The sequence below is a fragment of the Notamacropus eugenii genome, chromosome 5, assembly GCF_028372415.1.
Source record: "Notamacropus eugenii isolate mMacEug1 chromosome 5, mMacEug1.pri_v2, whole genome shotgun sequence".
NCBI classification, from domain to species: Eukaryota; Metazoa; Chordata; class Mammalia; order Diprotodontia; family Macropodidae; genus Notamacropus; species Notamacropus eugenii.
In genome coordinates this window covers 208,434,275-208,441,964 of record NC_092876.1, presented here as the reverse complement: position 1 = coordinate 208,441,964, position 7,690 = coordinate 208,434,275, and positions in this window count along the sequence as shown.

The following is a 7,690-nucleotide window of genomic DNA, read 5'->3' as shown; positions in this document are numbered from 1 at the left end:
CTAACTCTATATTAGAGTACAAAAAATGTAAATGCAGAAATATTTTTTAATTTTAATTTTTTAAAATTTATTTAAAGTATTCAACATTCATTTCCACAAAATTTTGAGTTCCAAATTTTCTCCCCATCTCTCTCTTCCTCCCACCCCAAAGTGCTGGACATTCTAATTACCCCTATCACCAGTCTGCTCTCCCTTCTAACATCCCTCCCTTCCTTTATCCCCATCTTCTCTTTTGTCTTGTAGAGCAAGTTAAATTTCTACACCCCATTACCTGTATTTCTTGTTTCCCAGTTGTATGCAAGAACAATACTCAACAGTTGCTTCTAAAACTTTGAGTTCCAACTTCTCCTCCTTCCTCCCTCCCCACCCATCCCTATTGGGAAGGCAAGGAATTCAATATATAATATATATGTGTAGTTTTGCAAATGACTTCCATAATAGTCATGTTGTGTAACACTAACTATATTTCCCTCCATCCTGTCCTGCTCCCCATTTCTTTTATTCTCTCTTTTGACCTTGTCCCTGCCCAAGAGTGTTGACTTCTAATTGCTCCCTCCTCCCATTGCCCTCCCTTCCATCATCCCCCACCCCTGCTTATCCCCACATCCCCCACTTTCCTGTATTGTAAGATAGGCTTTCATACCAAAATAAGTGTGCATTTTATTCCTTCCTTGAGTCAAATGTGATGAGAGTAAGCTTCATGTTTTCCCTCTTATCTCCTCCCTTTTCCCCTCCATTGAAAAGACTTTTTCTTGCCTCTTTTGTGAGAGATAATTTGCCTCATTCTATTTCTACTTTTCTCCTCCCAATATATTCCTCTCTCCCTTTAATTTCATTTTTTTAGATATGATCCCTTCCTATTCAACTCACCCTGTGCTCTCTGTCGCCATCTCTGTCTGTCTATATGTGTGTGTGTGTGTGTGTGTGTGTGTGTGTGTGTGTATAATCCCACCAACTACTCAGATACTGAAAAAAGTTTCAAGAGTTACAAATATTGTTTTTCCTTGTAGGAATGTAAATAGTTCTGCTATGGTATCAGCATAGCACACTGAGAGGAACAAGTCTTATGCCTGACCAGCAGGCTGCTCATCCTCCTGCGGAGCTCGCAAGTAAAAGAATGAGGCAGGAGAGCGGGTCATGAAGCAACTCCGATTTATTCAAGCAAGCACTCTGATTATATAGTCTCTGCCAGTCAGCCCAATGAACCATGGTAACACACACAAACAAACCTGAAACTATAGTAATGAACACAAGCTGGAACTATAGTAACAAAAACAAACCAGGGGTGGGGCTGTCCCTTCCAACGCCATCTTGTTCACCCTTCCCTGCACCGTACTCAGTTTACCTGATGTCCGTCAGTGTGGCATCCCAGATGACGTGGCGGTCAGCGCCCCTTACATAGTTCAACTTTAGTAAGTCCCTTATGATTTCTCTTTCCTGTTTATGTTTTCATGCTTTTCTTGATTCTTGTGTTTGAAATTCAAGGTTTTTTTTTTTCAGCTCTGGTCTTTTCATCAAGAATGCTTGAAAGTCTTCTATTTCATTAAAAGACCATTTTTGTCCTGAAGTATTATACTGAGTTTTTCTGGGTAGATGATTCTTGATTTTAGTCCTAGTTCCTTTGACTTCTGGAATATCATATTCTATACCCTTTGATCCCTTAATGTAGAAGCTGCTAGATCTTGTGTTATCCTGATTGTATTTCCACAATACTCAGATTGTTTCTTTCTAGCTGCTTGCAGTATTTTCTCCTTGACCAGGGAACTCTGGAATTTGGCTACAATGTTCCTAGGAGTTTCTCTTTTTGGATCTCTTTCAGGAAGTGAAAGCCACACAAGGCTGAGGTAAGGATCAGCTGCCCAGTGCCCCCAGGGGTTGTATGATTCAATTATGGATGCAGGCTGCTGTGGGGGCTGCTGTTGGAGCCACTCCGCCTATGTGGCCTCTGCCTGAGGCCAGAATTATGAGAAGACCCTGCTCCTTTCTTGGCCAGCCAAAAAACCCTCTCACTGACCTTTGGAGCCTGTGGGTTGAGGGATCTGCAAACCACTGCTACTGCCACTGGGGATTCCACCCTCAAGGCTCCTGCTCCCAACAGACCTTTCCCATTGGCCTTTCAGGTCACCCTGGGCTGGAAATCTCCTCCACTCGGTTGTTCTGTGGTTTCTGCTGCTCTAGAATTTGTTGAGAGTCTTTCTTTACAGGTATTTTATGAGCTGTGGGGGAAGAGCTAGTGTATGTGTGTCTTTCTATTCTGCCATCTTGGCTCCACCCCAGAAATATTAAATGTGTCTTTTACTGATAATAATGCAGTAAAATTATATTCACTAAAGAGCTTTTGATTCTACAGGAAATAGAATACTTAACCCTGTCTTAGAAAAAAATGAAGAAGACATAAATAAACTCCCAACAGAAGGAGAAAACAACCCAGTAGATTGAAGTGAACTCTTCCAACATTTAAAGTACAATTAATGCCAATACTAAACTGTTTGAAAAAGGAGGTAAAGAAGATTTTCTACCAAATTCCTTCTATGAAACAAATATAGTCTTGATACACAAACCTTTCTTTCTAAACAAAGAAAGAAAACTTTAGACACATCTAATGAATATTGATGCAAAAATTTTGAATAAACTATCATCAAGGAGAATACAGTAATATATCATGAAGAGGCAAATGAAGATAGTAATCTAGTGTTTGATGAACCCTAAGATCCCAGGTACTAGGGCAAGAGCTCACAATCTGGCAAAAACTGTTGGTAATATTGGGAAACAGTTGGCAGAAACTAGGTACAGACCAACACCTTATGCTATCCAGCACTTCTTAAACTGTGGGTCAGGGTCACAGTTTAAGAAAAACTGAAGGGGTTGAGAGTTAAAGAAGTTTAAGAAGACCTTAAGAGGGTTTATGGGGCGCAGAGCCAAGATGGCAGAGTAGAAGCAGGGACCCACTTGAACTCTCCCCACAACCTCCTCAAAAACCTGTAAAAAATGACTAAACAAATTCTAGAGCAGCAGAAGCCACAAAGTGACAGACTGAAGCAAATTTCCAGCCCATGACAATCTGGAAGATTGACAGGAAGGCTCTATAGCACTGGACTGGGAGCAGAGTGCAGGTTGGCATGGGCCATGACAGCACACATTTAGGGAGCTGGAGCAGGCCTTAAAGGGGCTGAATAGCTGGTGGTTGCAGTAGTTTCCAGATTTCTCAACCCACAAATGCCAAAGTAGATTAGAAGGTCAGTGGAAAGGGTTTCTCACCTGGTTGAAAGAAGAGCATGGTCCCACCCCAACTTCAGCCCCAGTCCCAGCCCCAGGACCATGGGATTCACAGCCAGAGCAGTGGTTGTTTCCAGAGCCCTCCACTTAACAAGGAGTTCAAAGGTCAAGTGAGTGGTTGGGAAGATGAGCAAATGGGGAGGAGGAGGGAGAAAAAAACAGACTATAGATTCTTACTTTCTCAGTGAAAAGATTTTTTCTTATGCCATTGGTGACAAGGAAGAAGAAGGGATGCAACCAAAAGAAGATAACAAAGTTCAGACTCCTGCATCTAAAGCCTCCAAGAAAAATATGAATAGTCTCAGACCATGGAAGAGCTGAAAAAGGATTTTGAAAATCCTTTCAAAAGTAAGAGAAGTAGAGGAGAAATTGGGAAGAGAGATGAGAGTGATGCAAAAAAAAAAATCATGAAAAATGAGTCAATAGCTTGCTAAAGGAGACCTAAGATGATGAAGAAAATAACACCTTTAAAATTAGACTAACCCAAATGGCAAAAGAAGCCCAAAAAGCCAACATGGAGAAGAATGCCTTAAAAAGCAGAATAGACTGAATGGAAAAGGAGATCCAAAAGCTCACTGAAGAAAATATTTCTTTAAAAATTAGAAAAGAGCAAATGGAAGCTAATGACTTTATGAGAAACCCAGAAATTATAAAAGAAAACCAAAAGAATGAAAAAAGTAGAAAACAATGTGAAATATGTCATTGACAGAACAACTAACCTGGAGAACGGATCCAGGAGAGGTAATTTTAAAATGATTGGACTACCTGAAAGCCATGATCTAGACATCACCTTTGAAGAAATTATCAAAGTAAACCACCCTGAATCCTCTGATCACCTCCTGAAAGAGGAAAACTCCTAGGAATATTGTAGCCAAATTCCAGAGTTTCCAGGTCAAGGAGAAAATATTACAAGCAGCCAGAAAGAAACAATTCAAGTATTGTGGGAACACAATCAGGATAACACAAGATTTATAGTTTCTACACTAAGGGATCAGAGGGCTTGGAATATGTTATTCCATAGGTCAGAAGAATAAGAATTAAAACCAAGAATCACCTATCTAGCAAAACTGAGTATAGTACTTCAGGTGAAAAAATGGAATTTCAAAGAAATAGAGGACTTCCAAGCATTCTTGTTGAAAAGACCAAAGCTGAATAGAAAATTTGACTTTCAAATACAAGAATCAAGAGAAGCATGAAAAGGTAAACAGGAAAGAGAAACCATAAGGGACTTATGAAAGTTGAACTGTTTACATTCCTACATGGAAAGATGATATTTGTAACTCATGAGACCTTTCTCAGTATTAGGGTAGTTGGAGGGAATACATGTATATGTATTTGTGTTTGTGTATCTAGGTATATATATATGTATATATACATATATATGTATGTATTTATACATGTGTGTATATATATACATGTGTATATATATGTGTATGTATATATTTCATATATATATATATAGAGAGAGAGAGAGACAGAGACAGAGACAGAGACAGAGATAGAGAGAAAGACGGAGAGCACAGTGTGAGCTGAATATGAAGAGATGATATTTAAAAGATAAAGTTAAGTGTTGAGAGAGATGTACTGGGAGAGAGAGAAAAGGAGAGGTAGAATGTACAAATCATCTCACATAAAAGAGGCCAGAAAGAGCTTTTACAATGGAGGGGAAGAAGGGGAAGGTGAGAGGGAATGAACCTTACTTTCATTGGATGTGGCTTCAGGAGAGAATAACATACACACTCATTTGGGTATGTTTATCTTACCCTACAGGAAAGCAGAGGGGAAGGGGATAAGACAGAGGGGGGTAATAGAAGGGACAGCAGATTGGGAGAAGGGATAATTGGAAATAAACACTTTTATAGAGAGACAGGTCAAGGACAGAACAGAACAAATGGAGGGTGGGACAGGATAGAGGGAAATATATTTAGTTTTTCACAATATGACTATTATGGAAGTGTTTTGCATGACTACACTGTATAACCTATATCAGATTGCTTGCCTTTTCAATGAGGGTGGGTGGGGAGGGGGGAAGGGAGAGAATGTGAAACTTGAAGCTTTAAAAATGAATGTTAAAAACTGTTTTTACATGCAACTAGGAAATACGATATATTGGCAATGGAGTATAGAAATTTATCTTGCCCTACAGGAAAATAGAAGGGAAGGGAATTAGGAAGGTGTGTGATAGAAGGGAGGGTAGATTGGAGGAAAGGGTAACCAGAATATATGATGTCCTGTGGGAAGAGGAGAGATGGGGAGAAAATTTGAAATTCAAAATTTTGTGGAAGTGAATGTTGAAAACTGAAAATGATTTAGAAAAAAAGAAGCTCTGTACCAAAATACGTTCCAAATAGCTTCAATTAGTCGCAAAAGGTGACATCATAAGCAAATTAGAGGAGCATGGAAGAAATTACCAGTCAAATCTATGGAGAAGGAAAAAGTCATGACCGAACAAGAAATAGAGAGGTGAAATGGGCATTTTTGATTCTATAAAAAGTTTTTGCACAGACAAAACCAATGTATTTAAAATTAGATGAGAATTAGGAAAATTTGGGGAAAAATTCTTTGCAACAAGTTTCTCTGATAAGGGTCTTATTTGTAAGCTGTATTGGGAACTAAGTCAAATTTATAAAAATAAGACCCATTCCACCATTGATAAATGACCAAAGGATATACATAGGCAATCTTCAGAGGAAGACATCTAAAGTATCATTAGCCACATTCAAAAAAATCTTTAAATCACTAATAATTAGAGAAATGCAAAATAAAAGAGTTCTGAGGTACTGCTTTTCATCCATCAGATGGACAAAGTTGACACAAAGGAAAATGACAAATGCTGGAGGGACTATGAGAAAACAGATACTTCAATGCACTATTATTGGAGCTGTGAACTTGTCCAGTCATTCTGGAAAGCAGTTTCTAAGTATGCCCCCTAAAGTGATTAAATTGCGCATTTTTTTAATCTAGAAATACCCCTAATATACCCTTAGCTCAAAGAGATATAACCCCCCCATGTACAAAGATATTTATAGCAGCTCTTTTTGTGATAACCAAGAATTGGAAACTGAGGAGCTGTCCATCAATTATATGGCTAAGCAAGTTATGATAAATAAAGGTGATCGAATATTATTGTCCTGTAAGAGGTGATGAAGGGGATGGTTTCAGAAATACCTTGAAAGAATTGTATGAACAGATGCATAGAGAAGTGAGAAGAGTCAGGAGAGCAATTTATACAATAACCACAGCAAAAGTACAGTTAATTCTGAGTTTTCAAGCTGGGAAAAGTTGCGGGAACGCTCTGAACGAGGAACATATAGTATATGAAAAGTCTTTGCCCCAAGAAAAGCCCACATTTTTAGTTCATCCACTAGAAAAATGATACATGCAAATTCTTAGAATGAACTGACTAAAAATTTTAAGAGGATCTTTTAATCTAAAGTAAATGCATTCAATTGTGTAGGGTGTGTTCAGGGATGACCAATACCTTTGGTGTCATGGCTGCCGAGCTCTTTTCAGGGCTCTTTCCACTTTTGGTGTTCACCTGTTCCATCCAACTCTCCCCTGTGGCTCCAAGAAGCTGCAGTATGTGCAGCAGCCACACCCTGGTAAACCGTTTTCAGCAGGCAGGCCAAACCAGGTTGGGGGTAACCAAGGGTTCTCAAACCCATTGTTGAGTTGGGGGGGGTGTCTACCCAAAGGATGTGAAGACTTCCCCTGATGGAATGGGTGGATGAGAACAATTTGTTTCAACAGCCATGAAGGCAGCTGAAGCAGGCGATGAGGAGTGCTTAGAGCTTGGTTAGACACTGAAGACGCCAAGTTCATCCACTGCATCCTGATGACTCTGAAGGAGAGAATGTGGCAGATGATTTTGTGCAACTCAGCCTCACTTAAATTCAATTTACACATGAAACAAAAGACATTACCCCAAAAAGACAAAAGATTGTATGAATTTATGTTGCTACAATGGGAATGTGTATTTATGTTCTTTGTGAGTCTATTTTGATAGCTGTTCAATAAAGAAGTGCTCAGTCCTTTAAAGAACTAAAAGCAGTTTAAAATTTTGAACTTTTCAGTGACACCAGAAGTAGAGAAAAAAAAAAGTTGGTTTCGCAGTTTGAAGTTTTTTCAGTTAAACCTTATATGGTAATTAAGAATCAGACTTGCAAATAGCTTTCCTAATTTTCTCTTCCCCATCTTGGAAAGGAGGCTTGTTTATATTGCCCCAAGTAAGCCTCTGAGTTACCTCTGAAAAAAGGTAAATACTTTTCAGGGGAAAAAAAGCACAATTTTATTTTAAGAGTTTTGTTTATATGAGCATGATGGATTTCTCTGAATGATTTGGCAGAATTCAATTGCCTGAATAATTAGAAGCAGTCACCTAAAATGAGTGATTACACTATGCATTTGCAAGTGC